Here is an 18905-nt window from a genome sequence, read left to right as displayed (position 1 = left end):
AAAATATTCCCAGATTCCTCCTCTGTCTACATCATAATTCATCCTTCCCCTTTTCTACTTTTATAACATTTTGACATCTAATTATAGTATTCATTGCCGTTTGCTTTATATTAGGAGTGTGTGTGTGTGTGTGTGTGTGTGTGTGTGTGTGTGTGTGTGTTTTCCCCACTAGATGCTGAGCTCCTAGATGGTAAGGCCCCCATAGTATCTCAGACATAGTTCATGCTCAATAAACATACTAAACTAAACCTTTTTGTTAGAAGGACCCTTGAATTCCAGGCTGGCTTCTCTTTCAGGCTTGGCTGCTTATAACCTTGGGCAGGTGCCTTTATTTCTGTTGGCCTCCCTTGCTTCATCTCTAAAGTTAGATTAATCATATCAGAGATGCTGTGAAAATTAATTATTTATCATTTTGAAAGTGCCTTGAGAGCTTTAGAGATTGGCATTTCTATTTTTGTGGCATCTTTCTCACTAGAGCTTGCAGTTCTTTTAAAAGAAACATGTAAAGGAGAGGCATGGACTGTTCAAAGAACAGTTTTTTCAGAACCTGAAATAATTACATCCTGTATTGCAGACAAGGTCATCTTTTAGCCTTTATAGCAAACGGTGAAGTCTTGAGGAAACCTGCCTTTCCTACCAGTGACTTTAAAGTGATTATAGTATTTATGTAGAATTTTAAAAAGATGAGTAAGGATTCTATCATGCAGAGAACAGAGATTTCCCTGAGGGAAGAAATAAATGAAGTAAACTTTTAAAAATATTCCAAATGTAAATGACCTTTAGAGAAACAAGTCACTTGTCTATATGTCCTGGTCAAGGCTAGCAGCAGAAACACTTGCTTCAGTGATTTGTTCATTTTAAGACACATCCAAAGTCAAGGGCAAAGGGAACAAAGTCACTGATATGATAACTCATACACATTAACTCAATCCTCATAATACTTTCATGAGATACTCAGGTCAGTCTTAGTAAACCCGTTTTATGGTTGAAGAAATGCAAGCCAATGTGGTTATGCAACCTGTCCAAGGCCACTCCATAAGCTGCAGAGCCAGGACTCAGTGCAATCTTTTGGCTCAAGTTCAGGGCTCCTCCCATTCACCTTAGTATATCTCAGCCCTAGTGCTCTGAGCACAGTGCACAGGACACTGAGGCTGCCGGTGAAGGATAAGATGGGAGGGCAAAGAGGATGAGGGGCACCAGAGAACTTCCTTCAGCTTCAAGTCCCTCCCCTCAACCAGGTCCCTTAGCTGCTCTGCAGAGGGACCCACTTTTCCCAGATGCTAGTGCTCTGTCTCCCTCTTCCTTAGACAGTAACATCTTTACCCAGCCTAGACACACTGACCAAATCACTTTCTAGGACACTCATGCTGAGGATATGACAGTAAATAAACATGCCCCACCCTCATGGAGCTTACACTCTGGGGGAAGGAGATAGACTGACCAAAAAAAGAAGCTAAATCATGAAAACAAAGCTAGCCTCTGCAGGGTCATCTCTACTCAGGCACCAAGGTCAGGGCTGGTCCTTGGGGTAGAGCCCTACTGCCTCTGGTCTGGTGCACACCTCCACCCCCTCTCTGCTTACTAAGGGAAAACAAAGACCTTGCTGACCGTGATGCTAAGTTCTGGCTTAAAAGATCGATGCTCATCAGTTCCCTGGGCAGATGGAGGCAGTTTGACCTTGCCAACTTGGGACTTAATCAGACTTGATTTTTTTTTGGAAGTTTTATTATCATAATTTTTGTTCAGACAAAATAATCAACCGTAAACCAATTTGGAGATCCTCTATCTAGAGAGAAGAAAAGCAGACTTGAGCGAAATGGGGCCGAGCAGCAAAGGGAAGGAAGCAGAGGGAGTTTTTTTTTTTTCACCAGTGCAAGTGCAGTCTTAGCTCAGACGCCTCCCTTCAGCCGGAATGAAAGAACGGTCTCTTTCTCTTTCCTTCATCACCCAACCCAGTTTACTTTTTAAAATTCTGTAGCCCGGTGTGTTTACAGAAATCCACCCAGGCATATGAAGTCGTATTTTTTTCTTCCGGAAAGATTTTGATTTTTACGGTTCAAAAAGGATACCTATAATGCCTCGGCCTAAAGGAAATAACTGTTTACATTCCTTTAGTTCTCCTAATCTTTATCCACATATACACATACTTTTCACATGAGTCGCATCAGAGAGAATATACAATTTTGTGTTTCTAATGAATTTTTTTTTCAAGTCATCAAGTATGGCTTGGCACCCTCTTCTCTAATTCTTACATTTCAGAACAGAAGATTTTTATTTTAAAGGGGTTTAAGTTATTATAAAAACTGAGTTACAAGAATTGCTTCATATGGAATATCTGTTTTATCTGGTTTCTGGGTTAAGAGACTCTACTATAACTTCATGAAGTCATAATCTCCCTAGTGGTCTGATTCTGCCCTTTGTTCCCTATCTTTGATGCCATATTTTGAAGAATGAAGTGCCAAGGTGACCTTTGTAGGAGAAAAATTCTTCTTAGAGTTTTCAGAGAAAATGGAAGCTATGAACCTAGTGTTACAGAAAAACAGTTCCAATCCGCTTGCACCAGTGGGAAGGAAGACTGCAGTGGTGACTGAAGGATCTGACGATGCAGAGAATCCAAAGGGAGTTTTAGAAGCAAGTTGGAAAAAAGCAAAGAGGTTCCTGGAGATGGCATCAAAGTCTCCCTTTGTCTAGAACTTGTTAAAGGACCTTTATCAACTAAAAACATTAACCTCCTACCTTGTTCTCTTGACAGATAAAATGTGAAGGGGAAAGACATGCTAAACAACTTCTCTCTTCACGGTTGCCCAAGAAATAAAATGACAAAAGATTCCCAAGGTCTTTTGTGACTTACGTGTAATAGAAAAGAGTAAAAAGCAAAGTTTAACATAGTATGCCATGCTCAAAACAAAAGAGTTAACTTCAAAAATGTTTACTATGGAGAATTTAAATTGCATATTTTTAAAAAAAGGAGAGCAAAAAAGTAGTTTAAAAGCCGACTCCAAATTTACTGAAAAGAACCAAACTAGGAAATGGAAAATCCTAGAGCAATTCTATTATTTATGCATTGCTGCTTAACCAGTTACCTCCAAACTCAGTGGCTTACGATGATATTTCTTCTCAGTTTTGGGGAATCAGAAATCTGGGAGCAGCTTAGCTGGGTTGTTCTGGCTTAGGGTTTTTCATTAAAAGACTTGACTGTGGCTGGAGGTTCCTCTTCCAAACTTACTCATGTGCTGTTTCTGGAGACTTCCATTCCTTGATGGCTGTTCACAAAACCATCGTGTGGATCTCTCCATCAGGCTGCTGCGTATGCTTCCCAGAGGGTAGCTGGCTTCCTCAGAGTGAAAGACCAAGAAGAAAGTTGGGATGCTTTTCATGACCTAATCACACATCTTCACTTCCACCACACTCTGTTCTTTAGATGGCAATCCAGCCCACACTCAAGGGGGCAGGGAACATACCTCTGCCTTTAGGGGGAGGATGTAAGAGAATTCGTGCACATATTTTTAAGCCAAAGCACAACAAGCTTTTAAAACTAGGAAATTGAGGAGTTCCCGTCGTGGCGCAGTGGTTAACGAATCCGACTAGGAACCATGAGGTTGCGGGTTCGGTCCCTGCCCTTGCTCAGTGGGTTAACGATCCGGCGTTGCCGTGAGCTGTGGTGTAGGTTGCAGACGCGGCTCAGATCCCGCGTTGCTGTGGCTCTGGTGTAGGCCGGTGGCTACAGCTCCGATTCGACCCCTAGCCTGGGAACCTCCATATGACGCGGGAGCGGCCCAAGAAATGGCAAAAAGACTAAATAAATAAATAAATGGGAAGAAAACAAACAAACAAACAAAAAAACACCACTTTGTTAAAAAAAAAAAAAAAAAAAAAAACAAAACTAGGAAATTGAGAGTATGGAGGGCAGCAAGGGCACCAGCTCCTAGAAGGGATCATAGACGCTGGATACTTAGGAAAGCTCAGATCCTATCCCCACTGCCCCTCCCAGACACTGTAGAAGACAGTCAGCAACCTCCTGAGGGTTCTCAGCAGTACTCTCAAACCGGGAGTAAAATACAGAGTGCATATCTCTCCTTTTCTGACTGGGGATGGACGGAATTGGATATGGAGAGAAAGGAGTGAGATAGAGAAGAGGTGCTGACTCCCTCTGGAAAGTGTGAAAGGTTCTGGAGTTGCAGGCTGATCTGGGAAAACAGTCCAAACCCAAAGATTATCTAGGAGTTCCCGTCATGGCACAGCGGAAACGGTTAGGAACCATGAGGTTGCGGGTTCAATCCCTGGCCTTGCTCAGTGGGTTAAGGATCCGGCATTGCCATGAGCTCTGATGGAAGTTGCAGAGGCGGCTCGAATCTGGCATTGCTGTGGCTGTGGTGTAGGCCGGCAACTACAGCTCTGATTGGACCCCTAGCCTGGGAACCTCCATATGCCGCAGGTGCGGCCCTAATAAGACCAAAAAAAAAAAAAAAAAAAAAAGGGTATCTACCTACATTTTACGGGCTCTGTCCACATCCCTCAGCATTCACAGTTGCTGTGTCTGTTTTTCAGGTTTCCAAATGCAAGCACTTACAAGTCTCTGAGGGTTTTGCTTTATTTTTGTTTCTGTTTTGTTGTTGTTGGGGTTTGTTTTTTGGTTTGTTTGCTCTTTTAGGGCCGCGCCCATGGCATATGGAAGTTCCCAGTCTAGGAGTCAAATCAGAGCAGCAGCTGCCAGCTGCAGCCACAGCAACACCAGATCTGAGCCGTGTCTGTGGCCTACACTACATACAGCTCACATGGGATCCTTAACCCACTGAGCAAGGCCAGGAATGGAACCCACATCCTCATGGATCCTAGTCAGATTGGTTTCTGCTGCGCCCCCATGGGAACTCCTTTTCATTTTTGTTTTTGACCAGCAGAGCCCATGCAGCCTTTTGTGGGGCAGGAAGAAGTGCTGTGGAATGAATGCTTTCTCCCAGCTCAGCTCAACCGGAGACTGACAGCGGTTGACATCCATTCTCTCTGCTCTCAGTTTTGCTAACTCTGATGTGTGCTCTGTACTGTCTCCCAGACACCCCTGGTGGGATCGAGCCCCTACTACCCACAGAAGTAACCTACTCCAAGCACACCATGTACTGCCTTCCTTCCCTGCCCTCCCTCCCCTTTGATAACCTCCTACCAGTGCTTCTTGGGGTCACCTCCCAAATAAACCACTTCCACTGATTTCCTGCCCTCGGGTTCTGCTGCTGTGGAAATCTAACCTATAAAGCATATAAAAGAATGGAATACACCCCCAGATGAAGAGGATAACCCAGGCCTAGGACCATTAACAAAATCTTAGGTAAAGTCAAAAATAGCACAACAACCATAATCTATAATGTGATTCAATTTTTATGAAAGCATTTTCTCTTGCTCACCAGCCAACCAGCCCTCTATCTATCCATCTCTTATTCACCATCTATGGATATACATAGAAAGATGTCTAAAATCACGGTCTTCTAATGTTAAGTCTATTATTTGTAGATGCTATAATCCGACGTGTTTTTAAACTTTATCCATAACTTTCTCTGCAGCATATACATTCTTTACAATAAGCATGTGCCGTTTTAACAAAAGCAATAGTGATTTTTTTCCACTAAAAAAAAAAAGCAAAGACTAGGAGTTCCCGTCATAGCTTAGCAGTTAATAAACCCCACTAGCATCCATGAGGATGCAGGTTCCATCCCTGGCCTCACTTATTGGGTTAAAGATCTGGCGTTGCCGTGAGCTGTGGTGTAGGTCGAAGATGTGGCTTGGATCCCTTGTTGCTGTGGCTGTGGCTGGCAGCTACAGCTCCGATTTGACCCCTAGCCTGGCAACCTCCATATGCCACAGGTGCAGCCCCCAAAAAAAGCAAAAAAAAAAAAAAAGACTAGAAACAAGTATGCCAAGGGATGAATAACAGTAGTTTATAAGGAGACAATGTGACTATAGATGGCTGATTTTCTTTTATGACTTTTTCTTATTGTTATCAAGAAACTCTTTTCTTCTCTTTATCCCTATCAAATCAGTAATGAGTTTTTAAATTGAAAATATACAGTGTGAAAGACAACAAAATAGGCAGTTTTATATATTACAAGGCAGGGAAGAGGGTAATTTAAAGCAGTTCATTGGTAAACTGGAAAAACCTTTCAGGAAGGTAAATTAACAGTGTAAATCAAAGGTCTTAAAACTATCTATGCTTTTGATCCGTTAATTCTGGTTCTGTGTATTTAGCCTAAGGCAGTGTTTCCCAAAGCATGGTCCTAGCATCAGAATCACCTGAACCCTTTGAAAGATGTCTGAATCAATATCTTTGATTCAGACTGAGATCTGAAAATTTTACGTTAACAAGATCTCTTGATAGTTCTTATATACATTCAAGCTTAAGCGCCACTGGCCTGGGCAAATGAGGTTCATTCATTAATGCTTATTGAGTCACTACTAAGAATCAGGCTCTGTTCTATGCACTGGGGACACAGCCATAAATAACACAGAAAAATTCCTTGTGCTCAGGAGGCTTATTTTTTTTTAACTCAAAAATGTCATATTAATGTATTCATTACAGTATTATTTATGATTAAAAATAGGAAGTATTTAATGACATTTCAAAGAATGTCATGGGAAGCTGTTCACCATGTATTGTCAGAGGAAAACAGCTATGGTTCTTTTTATTAAATGTACTTATACTGATAAAAAGACTAAAAAAAATCTATACACAAAACATTATCTCTGGAAAAATTAATTATAGCTTATTTTTATTTCTTCTTCATAGTTTTTTGTTAGTTTCTAAATTCGTAGAATTAAATGTGAATTACTGACATAATCAGAAGAAATAATAATATTTTCTAAAGTTGATTTAAACACTAGAGGAAATGAGAAATTTCTAATATTAGGTCTGTCTTTTAAAAAATATTTTGATTTAAGGGCATTAATATGCAGTTATGAACTAAATCTTACAACTTTTGATTTCATTTTAGGAGCTATTTCTTTTTCAATTTAAGTCTTACATAAGGACTGAAATTCTCTGTGATTTCAAAATCTCTATGATTGGAAGGTGTTTGTCTAGCAGATGACACCTAAATACTTCCCAGCTCTAACAAATAGAGAATTCAAGAAGTTTCTAAACTGGAGTTCCAGTCATGGCTCAGTGGAACTGAATCTGACTAGAACCATGAGGTTGTGAGTTCAATCCCTGGCCTTGCTCAATGGGTAGGGGATCCAGCGTTGCCTTGAGCTGTGGTGTAGGTTGCAGACTCGGCTTGGATCTGGCCTTGTTGTGGCTCTGGCGTGAGCCGGAGGTTGCAGCTCTGATTCGACCCCTGGCCTGGGAACCTCCATATGCCACAGGTGTGGCCCTAAAAAGACAAAAAGACTAAAAAAAGAGAAGTTTCTAAACTTTTTTTTTTTTTTTTTCCTTTTCTAGGGCCACTCCCGCAGCATATGGAGGTTCCCAGGCTAGGGATCTAATTGGAGCTATAGCTGCCAGCCTACACCAGAGCCACAGCAACACAGGATCCGAGCCGAGTCTGCGACCCACACCACAGCTCACGGCAACGCCAGATCCTTAACCCACTGAGCAAGGCCAGGCATCGAACCCACAACCTCATGGTTCCTAGTCGGATGCGTTAACCACTGAGCCACGACGGGAACTCCTCTAAACTTTTTTCTTAAATTTTTAGCCTTTGTTGCTCTCTCTGGATTTCAAATGTAATACATAACGGTCATGGAAAAATATTAGAGAACTATAGAATATGGAAAGAGAAAATTACCCACAATTCCAGCTCTCCCTCACCCATAAGAAAGATACCTTAAAGGATTTGGTTAGATTATTTCAGTTTATTTATATACATACAATACATATATATGTATATATAAGGTATATATATACGTGTGCTTATATACATATCAATCATTCATAGCATATGTATGTATTATATATACACACATATAATTTTTAAAATTTATTTTATTGAAGTATAGTTGATTTACATATTGTGTTAATTTCTGCTGAACAGCACAGTGTTTCAGGTATGCGTGTGTGTGTGTGTGTGTGTGTGTGTGTGTGTGTGTACACACATACGTACTTTTTCATATTCTTTTCCATTATGGTTTATCACAGGATATTGAATATAGTTCCCTGTGCTATAGAGCAGGACTTTGTTGTTTATCCATTCTATATATAATAATTCGCATCTGTTAATCTGAACTCGCAATCCATCCTTCCTTCACGCCCCACCCCCTTGGCAACCACAAGTCTGTTCTCTGTGAATCTGTTTCTCTTTCATAGATAAGTTCACTTGTGTCATATTTTAGATTACACATGTAAGTGATAGTGATACATTTGTTATTCTCTGACTTACTTCACTTAGTATGATAATCTCTAGGTCCATCCATGTTGCTACATACAATTTTATTTACTTTAATCCTTTACATACTGTATGGACCTTGCTATTTCCTCTTGCTAAATATAGCTATCTTTCATATCCTCTTGTAGAGTTTCACTTCATTTTTGTAATAGCTGTATATCTTACATTTGATAGACATATGTTGATTTATTTTAAAAATCCTTCTCATTTAATCTTTTTTACATTATATTTTATTCTGATTATTGCTGATTTGAAAGAAACCTACTGATTTGGCTGGCTTATAATTATACCTGGCCTTCTTACTCATATCTTTCAGTAGACCTCATGGTTTCTCCTTTGATTATCTTTTTTATTTGGTCGCTCCTGATGGCATAGGGATCAGATCTGAGCCGCAGTTGCAACCTACACTGCAGCTTCTGCAACGCTGGAGCCTTTAACCCACTGTGCCAGGCCAGGGATTGAACCTATGCTGCAGAGATGCTACTGATCCTGTTGCACCACAGTGGACACTCCTCCTTTGATTATCTTAAATTTTTTAGGAAGACAATCAAATCGTAGAGAGAACAGGACATCTTTGTTTCCTTCTTCTCAGTACTTCTCATCCTATTTCTTCCTATTGTCTAATACTTTTGGCTAAGAACTCCAGAAATGTGATAAATATCACTGAGCATGGCTGTCCCTGTAATTTAGGTAAAAGTCTTTTGGGTTCTGGAATTCTTGAGAGAGCTAGGTTATCTAATTGACAGGTGCAGACCTGGTCTGACTGTGCTTGGCCTCAAGCAATACCTTGCTGCCTCTTAACCTGACGATGTTCAGGATAGAGAATAGGGGATAGAGAATTCAAGGTTGACGTTATAAATTGGAGACAGCAGAGACAGAATGAGAAGGCGATGGCTGCACTTTTGTAGGAGGTATTCATTTGTGGTTCCCAGCCTCCGATATAATCCTGTTCCATCTGTAATTTCCTATTTCTGTTCCAATGAGGGAAACAATTAGGAAAACAATTAGGAACCCTCAGGTTCTATCTGGGGATAAAACAGGTGTGAAAGCACCTCTCCTATCCCTAGATAACTCTACTCCCAGCTGGACAGTGGTAACTTAGGAAGACAGAGCCACTGCATCAAGTAAGTAGCAAAGGACTTAACTGGATACTTGTGTCTTTCCAGGTCTTGGTGGGAAGGGGTAGCTAAACCTAAAGACTTGAATAGAATTATTGAGGAGTTCCCGTTGTGGCTCAGTGGTAACAAACCCAACTACTATCCATGAGGACACATGTTCGATCCCTGGTCTAACTCGGTGGGTTAAGTATACTGTGTTGCTATGAGTTGTGGTATAGGTCGCAGACATGGCTCGGATCCTTTGTTGCTGTGGCTGTGGTGTACACTGGCAGCTGCAGCTCCGATTTGACCCCTAGCCTGGGAACTACCATTTGCCACAAATGTAGCCCTAAAAAACAAAAAAAGAATTATTGATAGTGTTAAGCCAATGTAGAGAGTTGCTTTAAATTGAGTGGGGGAGATGGTTAATTTAAAAAAAATGTTTTCCACTTCATCTAAAAACCAGGCTAGAAAAAACTGAAATTATTATGGCTTCAGGGGGAAAAAAAACAAAAACTGTTTGACGTCAGCACAATTCTGTCAATAACCAAGTTGAAAAAGTTGGAAAGTTATGCTGTTTTTACTTAGTCTCATCTCGTTCTCAGTAATTGCTTCCTTTCAACCATAAAGTTGTTTAGTGTAGGAGAGATATTCCAAGGCGTCTCTTTATATTCACTGCTGCAAGGTCCCGTTTTAGCATAATTACAGTCTTGGAGTTGCAGAGACAGGCTCACTCTATCTAGCCATGCAGCTGGCTTTCTCAAATGACAATGGGATGCTTACCAGCTTAGCGACGGCCAGGGCTGTAAGCCAGGGCAAGGCCCACATGCTGAAATTTTGCCCTTGCTTTGTCTGTATTTCCTCCGTGAAAATGGGGAAATGGTGTAGAATTTTTAAAAGCACAGTTTTTATTCTCTTAAAGCTTTTAAAGGGCTATGCTGAGCTGCAAATGCAGATTTCAGAATCCTAAATCAGAGATTATTCGTCTTTATATCTCAGAGTGATGTTATGGAGCAAAACAACGAAAAAGAAAAATGAATTTTTGCAGTACTCTTCTCCTTGTCCTCCTTCTTATATTTCTGTTTTCTTTTTGTGAGAAGACTAAAGAAAGTTGAAATTTTCTTGCCTCTTTTATCTGCAGAGTGATTCCCCATTCAGTTGGCTTATTTGCTACAGAAACACTTTCCATGATTTTTTTTTTTTTTTTTTCTTTTTAGGGCCTCACCCGAAGCATATGGAAGTTCCCAGGCTAGGGGTCAAATTGGAGTTGCAGCTGCCAGCCTACACCGAAACCACAGTCACGTGGGATCCCAGCTGCATCTGCCACCTACACCACAGCTCATAGCAATGCTGGATCCTTAACCCACTGAGCAAACCCACATCCTCATGGATACTAGTCAGGTTTATTACCACTGAGCCACGTCAGGAACTCCTCTTTCCAGGATTTGATCATCAATAGCTATTCACACTCAACCTTCAGTCATCTACTTAGAGACGTCTGCTTACATATATTCTCATCTTCCTACTTCTCAGTAAGGCCAGGGCCCCTCCTGTCTCCTCCCGGCTCACCCAAATGTATTGCCCTCTGCCCCCAAATTCTGTACATTCTTCCTTTACACATCCATCCCTTTTCTATTCCACTTATCACAACCTTAGTTCTGTTCTTTATAGCTCTTTTCTGAACAATTACAAAAGTTTCTTAAATGCTCCATCTAGGCTTTCCCTATCCAACTTTTAAAGATTTCAGATCAACTTTCTTATAGCATCATTCAAAGAGGAATGAAGAAGAAAAAAGTTTAAAACCATCCATTATGTGTCAGGTGCCAAAAGTGTCACTTGGAATACATAGGTGAAAGACCCTCTCACAGGTGGACTTTCTGCTCTGATCAAAGTGATATCTTTTCTAGCTCGGAGACAGGCTCCGTCTATTGCTGGTAACCAAATAGGAGACATTTCTGATCATCCCAACTGGGGTGGAGAAGGGAGTTACTGTCATCCAGTATGTAGAGGCCAAGATGCTGCTAAGCATCCTGCAATGTACAGAACAGCTTCCTACAATAAAAATATTACAGTACAAAGTGTCAGTGGTGCCAGGATTGAGACACTCTGCACATGTTAATAGTTAATTCATGAGTCTCCCCTCAGTCCAATGCCTCCCATCTCCAGGTAATCAAATCCTACTCATTTTCCAAAGCTTACTTCAACTCTACCTCTCCCAGTTCTCTCTGTGAATTCCTAAGGCACTTTTGGTCTGTACCATTCACTCCCAGTGCACATGTCATTTTCCTTTGGAGATAGTGCTGTCCGTCCCATGCACCTCGTCTTGTCAGTGTATTGCTGCTGCAAGTCACTGGGCCCTGATTCTACTCTACTGTCCATACTACCAAGCTCAGAAGCTGCATATATTACACAATTAGTAAATACTTAAAACTCAAAAGTTGAATCCATTAGCTCAGAAATTGATAGTTGAGGAGTTCCTGCTGTGGCACAGTGGGTTAAGGACCTGACATTGTCTCTGCTACAGCTCAGGTTGCTGCTGAGGCATGGGTTCAATTCCCAGCCTGGTGCAGTGGGCGAAGGATCTGGTGTCTCCATAGCTGTTGCTTAGGTCACTGCTATCGCTCAGGCGTGGCAGAAAAAAAAAAAAATGACAGTTGAAGTAGTCAGAAAGGAACTTACAACTGAACTAAGATTAGGACAATTAATCTGCAACTATCTCATTAGGAGAAAAATCAAGGGAAATGAGAATATAAAGAAAGAAAGGGACAAGAACCAGGATATACTACCCCTAGGATAAAAGAGTTACAATGTACACTTACTCAGATTCTTTTATTGTGGTAAAATATGTGTAAAATGGTAAAACTTATCATTTTAACCATTTTTAAGTGTATAGTCAGTGATCTCAGACACTTTCATATTGTTATGCAGCCTTCATCACCATCTCCAGATCTCTTTTCATCTTGCAAAAATAAAACTCTATAAAAAATAGGAGCTCATTAAAAAAATAATTCCCTTTTCTCCTATGCTTTACTCCCTAGTAACCACCATTCTAGGTACCTCATGTAAGAGGAATCATGCAAGATTTGTCTTTTTGTGACTGGCTTATTTCACTTAGCATAATATCTTCAAGGTTCATCCATTTTGCACCATGTGTCAAACGTTCCTTCCTTTCTAAGGCTGAATAATTTTTGCATCATATTTGTGTATTCCATTTTGTTTATCTATTCATCCATCAGTGGACACTTGAATTGGTTCCATCATTGGCTATTAAGGATAAAGCTGCTATGAACATGGGTGTATAAATATAACTATTCAACTCCCTGCTCTCACTTCTTTGGGGTCTTTACCCAGAAATGGAAACACTGGATCATGTGGTAATCCTATTTATAATGTTTTGTGGAAGTGCCATACTGTTTTCCACAGCAGCTGCACCATTTGACATTCCCAAAACAATTTCTCCACATCCTTGACAACAGGTGTTATTTTTCTGGTTTTTTGTTTTAATAATAACCAAATTAATGAGTACGATGTGGTATCTCATTGAGGTTTTGATTTGTACTTTCCTAACAACTAATGATGTTGAACATTTTTGCATGTGCTTAAGTTGGCATTTGTGTATTTCTGAGAGAAGTGTCTTTACGAGTCTTTTCCTCATATTTTAATCAGGTTGTTCGTTTTGTTGTTGAGTTTTAGATGTTCTTTATATAAGCTAGATATCAATCCCTTATCATAAATATGATTTGCAAATATATATTTTCCCACTTGCGGTGGGTTATCTTTTTACGCTTTTGATAGTGTTGTTTGATGTACACACATTTTTAGTTTTGATGAAGTTCAATTTATCTACTTTTTGTTGCCTGTGCTTTTCATTGCACATTTGAGAAATTACTGCCAGTTTCTGTCATGAAGATTTTCCTCTGTTTTCTTCTAATTGTTTTATTTTTAACTCTTATGTTTTGGTCCTTGATCCATTTTGAGTGAATTTTTGTATATGGCGTAAGGTAAGGGCCCAACTTCATTCTTTTGCATATGGATATCTCATTTTCCCAACCACCATTAATTGAAAAAGCTGTCCTTTCCCTGTTCAGTGGTCTTGGCAGCATTGTGGAAAGTCACTTGACTTTATATAAGAGGGTTTATTTCTGAGTACTTAATTCTGTTTCATTGGTTTATATATCTGTCTTTATGCCAGTACCACACCGCTTTGATTGCTGGGGTTTTGTGGTAAGTTTTGAAATCAGGAAATGTGAGACCTCCAACTTTGTTCTTCTTTTTCAGTATTGTCTAGCTATTTGGGATCCCTTGAAATCACATGTGAATTTTAGGATGAATTTTTCTATTTGTGAAAATAATGTTGTTGGAATTTTAATGGAATTTGCATTGAATCCGTCGATCACTTTGGGTAGTATTGCCATCTTAACAGTATTACACCTTCCAATCCATGTACACTGAATGTCTTCCCTTTATTTGTGTCTTCTTGAATTTCTTCCAACAACATTTTATAGTCTTCAGGGTATGAGTCAATCAGAATCTTTTTTAAAAGAGGTTATTTTTTCAAACAATGTAAGAACAATAAGGGAAATTTTAAAATAGGAATTATTCACCCCAAATCTCACTTCCCAAGAAATCATTTGGCCTCATTTCCCCCCATGTCTCCTTCGAGTCTTATCTGCATGTATATATGATATCAACGTACTTGCAGTCATTTCATCAACCCAATTATGCACCTTGATTTCTTTACTTATTTTCCATGTTGTCATATAGTTGCTTTAACAGATTCTGACGATGCTATACCAACAGTGAGAGAGGGAAGGACAGCCAAGCTTTGGAGTAGGGGTAGGAATGGAAATAATCTTTTTTTTTTTTTTTATTACCCAAAGTAGCAGAAATCAATACTCCCCAAACAAAATGAACACAAGAGATTTAGAGATTGTTCTGGGGAAACTGCTTTAGTTCTTGAATGAGAATAGTCACAATTCAAGAAAATATATTGACTAACTTTACCAGTACTGTCTCTGAATATTCTCTAACCCTAAACTTAAAATGTAGGCTTTCACATTTGGAATTTCACATCTTGAAAGACAAGAATCGCAAAGCATCAAGGACATTTATTTGCTACATTTGTTAGTAGATGATTAAATACTTAAATCTATCTATAACTTTCAGTTACTCGGTTTTTCAGTAGCTATTCAGAAATTCTATAAAACTGGATAAAACGCAAATAGGTTTTTACATGAAAAGGCAGTCTAGTAATATTTTATTTTATCACCTTTCTTGGAATGAAACACTAAGCTGACAGTGTTGAGTGTTGAACCGAGAAGTATGAATTAGTAAAGACAGGTTTGGGAAGAGTTGCCATGCCAAAGTTTATACTCAGAGTGGAGAACGTGCCCCTATAGCAAAAACAGCCTGTCTCCTAGAATTATCTTTCCTCAAGGAGTTAGAAGGAGCCTGTACATACTTGACTGTACCAGTTAGAACCCACTGCTTTGCCTTTCCTTTTACAAGATTTATGCCCTTTCTTGGGTGAATTTGCAGACTGATAAACTCTAAGCATAGATCCCGGATTCTTCCTGTCTCTGGCTGCCTACCATCTGCACCCCTTTAATTTTTCTTCTTTTAGGGACCATGTATTTCTAATCAGGCTTATGCCAAAGCTATTATGGACAAAACATTCTACCAAGTATTTTTCTTCATCATCGTCGTCATCATCATGATCATCAGAGATTCTTAGTTCAGTTTTAAAACTACTCCTATTGTCTTAATAATATATTTTTCTACATTACCACATTCCCCAAGTTCAGGAATTGAAACATGGGTAAAGCAATCACGATGTTCCTTTTAACTAAACTTCCAGAGTTTGCTTTCCCACTCAGTTTAAAATGGAATATTTTTCTTAAACTGGAATATATTTTGACAGTCTGGGATTAAAACTTTTTTTTTTTTTAACTCTTTGACACCAGCCCTGAAAGATCTGAGATCTTAAGAGGTTAGAATAATAAATAACCCACTGCCTAGCTCCTGCAGAACTGGTTAGTTTAACTTTTTAGGCTGGCGACCGAAGGTGGTCTGCTTCCATCTGTGGGGCACACACACCTTCTTGTAGAAAGCAGAGGGCACACATTTTAGCCAGTCACCTTCAGCAGGCACGAGGGAAGTAGATCACTCCTTTAGGAAATGTCAGAGAAGATAAATGTGTCCAAATTACTAGCCAAAGATGCTTAGTAAGCATCCGAGAGATGGGTTCTGCTTTCCAAATTATTAAGCAGACTATTTAGAAGTCCTGAAACATTCATTTTTCATTGCAGATTGTTGACCAGAAGTCGAGGACAGCTGTCTTCCTGTAATGCCCCATGTGACACCCACAGGAATTTTCCCTTTACTGTTCAGCCCATTGAAAGGTATGAAAGGATATGCAGTCATTTAGCATCCCTGATGTCTAGGACTTGACTAAAGGGTTTTATCCACAGAAACCCATGGATCCTAGAAGGTCGGTTGTTGTCTACCTTTAGATGAGTTTGTTTCGGTGATATCAACCTGTCTGGTTTTCTCTGCATCGAAATACTGAAATGATCACAGGATGTATATGTATTATATGCATAAATATATTAGAGGCTGTCTGTATGTGTCTTTCTGAGAGGTAGGCCTTGGATCTAAGTCTTGATGAATATAAAATGTGGCATTTTTGCTTTGATTCTTAAAAAGGTAGACTGGAGAAATCAGCCATCTTTAAGGAACTGTTTCTAAAAAGAGGTCCGAGGACTGTCTACATTAGAATTATCTGACTTGAAAAACTTTCTATTTCAGGGCTTCACCCCAGGTAGGGCCTAGGCACTTGCTTTTTACAAACATCTAGAGGATTCTGCTGCCTATCGCCCCATTCTCCCTCGTCTAACCAACACTGCCCTGGGAAAATAGCAGAGGCTTCCCCCACCCCACCCCCCGAGGAAATGACTTCTCCCCTTGGTGGAAGGAAGGAGTTGAGCATTTACACTGCTGAATTATTTTAGGTAGAACTACTTACCAAAAAAAAAAAAAAAAAAAAAAAAAGGAATTGAAATTCCCATTGTGACTCAGTGGTTAACGAACCCAGCTAGAATCCATGAGGACTTGGGTTCGATCCCTGGCCTTGCTCAGTGGATTAAGGATCTGGCATTGCCATGAGCTGTGGTGTAGGTTGCAGATGTGGCTTGGATCCCACATTGCTGTGGCTATGGTGTGAGCCAGCAGCTCTAGCTCTGATTCAACCCCTGGGCTGGGAACCTCCCTATGTCACGGGTGCAGCCCTAAAAAGACAAAATACCAAAAGAAAAAAAAAAAAAAAGAATTAAGGACAGTTAGTAGCATTACTTTGACATCTGTCAACTTAGTCATCTTTTCTCATTTTGGTATTTCTTCAATTTTCCTCTGTGATGAAATGACCCCAGTGCTCTGTTGCCATGGACCCTGTATTATTTTCATGTGTGGTTATGTAGCTCACTAAAAAACAGACAGCTGGGAGTTCCCGTCGTGGCGCAGTGGTTAACGAATCCGACTAGGAACCATGAGGTTGCGGGTTCGGTCCCTGCCCTTGCTCAGTGGGTACAGGATCCGGTGTTGCCGTGAGCTGTGGTGTAGGTTGCAGATGCGGCTCGGATCCCGCGTTGCTGTGGCTCTGGCATAGGCCGGTGGCTACAGCTCCGATTCGACCCCTAGCCTGGGAACCTCCATATGCCGCAGGAGTGGCCCAAGAAATAGCAACAACAACAACAACAAAAGACAAAAAAAACAACAAAAAAAAGACAAAAAAAACAAAAAAACAAAAAACAGACAGCTATCTATCATGGCTGTTAAGTTTGGGAAAGAATTCAGTGATCAAATGATTATCCTTTTATGAGTAACTAATAGTATAATAGTGTGACTAGAATTCGAGGTGGGGTTTTCCTTCTGACCACCAGATCACTTTGAAGAGAAAGCACACCGTAGGAGAATATAGAGGTACAGGAACATTGTCACTGAGTGATTTGAAACCGTTTCTTAAGAAACTTGTGTAAAGCAGGGAGAGTTTCTATTTAACGCTTTTTTAAAAATTCCTTTGGAATCCCCCCATCTCCTCATAGACTCCTTGGAAGAAAACACGTAGCTGTCCCACGCTTCCATTTGCCATCACCCAGGTGCCTCTCGTCTCCACTAAGGGGCCTGCAATTAAAACTTTTTCTTCCTTTCTATACACCAGGATTTGTTCTGCTGTCCAACTGTGCCTGTTTACTTATTAATATCAATTCAGAAATCAAAAAATTAAATACTATCAAACAGAATCTAGCAGCACATCAAAGGGAAAACTCACCAGGGCCAATAGGGTTTCATAAGTCCATTTTAGGAACTCTGTTAACTTAATTCATTTGAATAGATCTTATAAGAAAAGTCATCCGAGATTACCGACATTGACGCTGGAAAAGCTCTTGAAAAAAAATGTTCATCTATTCTTCATAAAACCTCTCAGTCTTTAACACATTTGAGTAGATCTGACTTAACCCCAAAGCCATCATCATACTTAATGGGGAACCTCCAGAAATCTTTCCACCAGAGTTGTAAAAAAGGCCATTTATTCACTCACACTTCTCTTAAGAGGCCCTGTAGTAAATGGTAAAGTTTGTGGACTTTGGTTGCTAGACTTCAAATCCCAACCTTGCCACCTCGAACCTTGGTGACTGTGGGCAGTTTACTTAATACTTCTCTGCTGAGTTTCCCTCTCTGAAAATGAGATAATGGCAATACTTAAATCTTAAGACTGTTTGCTAACAGATATTAATAGCTTGATGGGTGTAAAATACTTGATAGGTTCACATAAGTATCTGGTAAATTTTATCTATCATTGCTATTATTTAACATTATTTTTGAAGACAAACCAAACAGAAAGAACGATTTAGAGGTGCTAAAAGAGAAGATAAAATTATCTATAGTTTCATTCCTCTAATTGTAAAACGTGAAAATCCAAGAGAGTCTACTGAAAAACTACTACAAATAATAAGAGCAAATAATCTTATTACACATAATAAGAATATTAAATTCACATACAGAAATCAAAAGACCTCATGTATATGAAGAAAATTTGAATGAAAAGAAAGGCATAGCATATTCCTGCATAGGAAGACTCAACATCATAAAGATGTTTGTCCTCTCTAAATTAAGTTTTAAGTTTGACACTCTCATTAATAAAATACAAGGAATTTTTTTAAATGGGTAAGTTGTTTCTACATTTCATAAGCAGAACAATCATGTGGGAAGTTCCAGGGAAATTCTGGAATATAAGTGAATAAGCGATAATTTATTCTGCCAGATGTTAAACATTACAAAGTTTCAATAATTTTTAGCATACATATAGGCAGATTGAATAGAATATGAGTTCAGAAATGAACCTGAACACATAACAAGAATTCAGCATGCAACAAAATTATCATCT

At 39.6% G+C, this 18905-nt stretch overlaps 2 long non-coding RNA genes across 6 annotated transcripts in view; one reads left to right on the top strand and one right to left on the bottom strand.

Annotated features, from left to right (window-relative positions):
* The window catches only part of LOC106509522, a 192898-nt gene that overhangs the window by 159113 nt on the left and 14880 nt on the right, over positions 1 to 18905 (top strand). For all 3 annotated transcript variants that reach the window (XR_002342073.1, XR_002342072.1, XR_001307132.2), the window contains exon 5: positions 15772 to 15864. This is a non-coding gene — a long non-coding RNA (uncharacterized LOC106509522). The remainder of the gene's footprint in view (positions 1 to 15771; positions 15865 to 18905) is intronic.
* The window catches only part of LOC106509521, a 62492-nt gene that overhangs the window by 41353 nt on the left and 2234 nt on the right, over positions 1 to 18905 (bottom strand). For 2 of the 3 annotated variants that reach the window (XR_002342074.1, XR_001307130.2), the window contains exon 2: positions 3227 to 3335. This is a non-coding gene — a long non-coding RNA (uncharacterized LOC106509521). The remainder of the gene's footprint in view (positions 1 to 3226; positions 3336 to 18905) is intronic. The other variant, XR_001307131.2, reaches the window with a different exon arrangement.

The sequence above is a fragment of the Sus scrofa genome, chromosome 2 (genome assembly GCF_000003025.6).
Source record: "Sus scrofa isolate TJ Tabasco breed Duroc chromosome 2, Sscrofa11.1, whole genome shotgun sequence".
NCBI classification, from domain to species: domain Eukaryota; kingdom Metazoa; phylum Chordata; class Mammalia; order Artiodactyla; family Suidae; genus Sus; species Sus scrofa.
The sequence above is the reverse complement of the archived record's forward strand: the minus strand, read 5'-3'. Positions and strand labels throughout refer to the sequence as shown.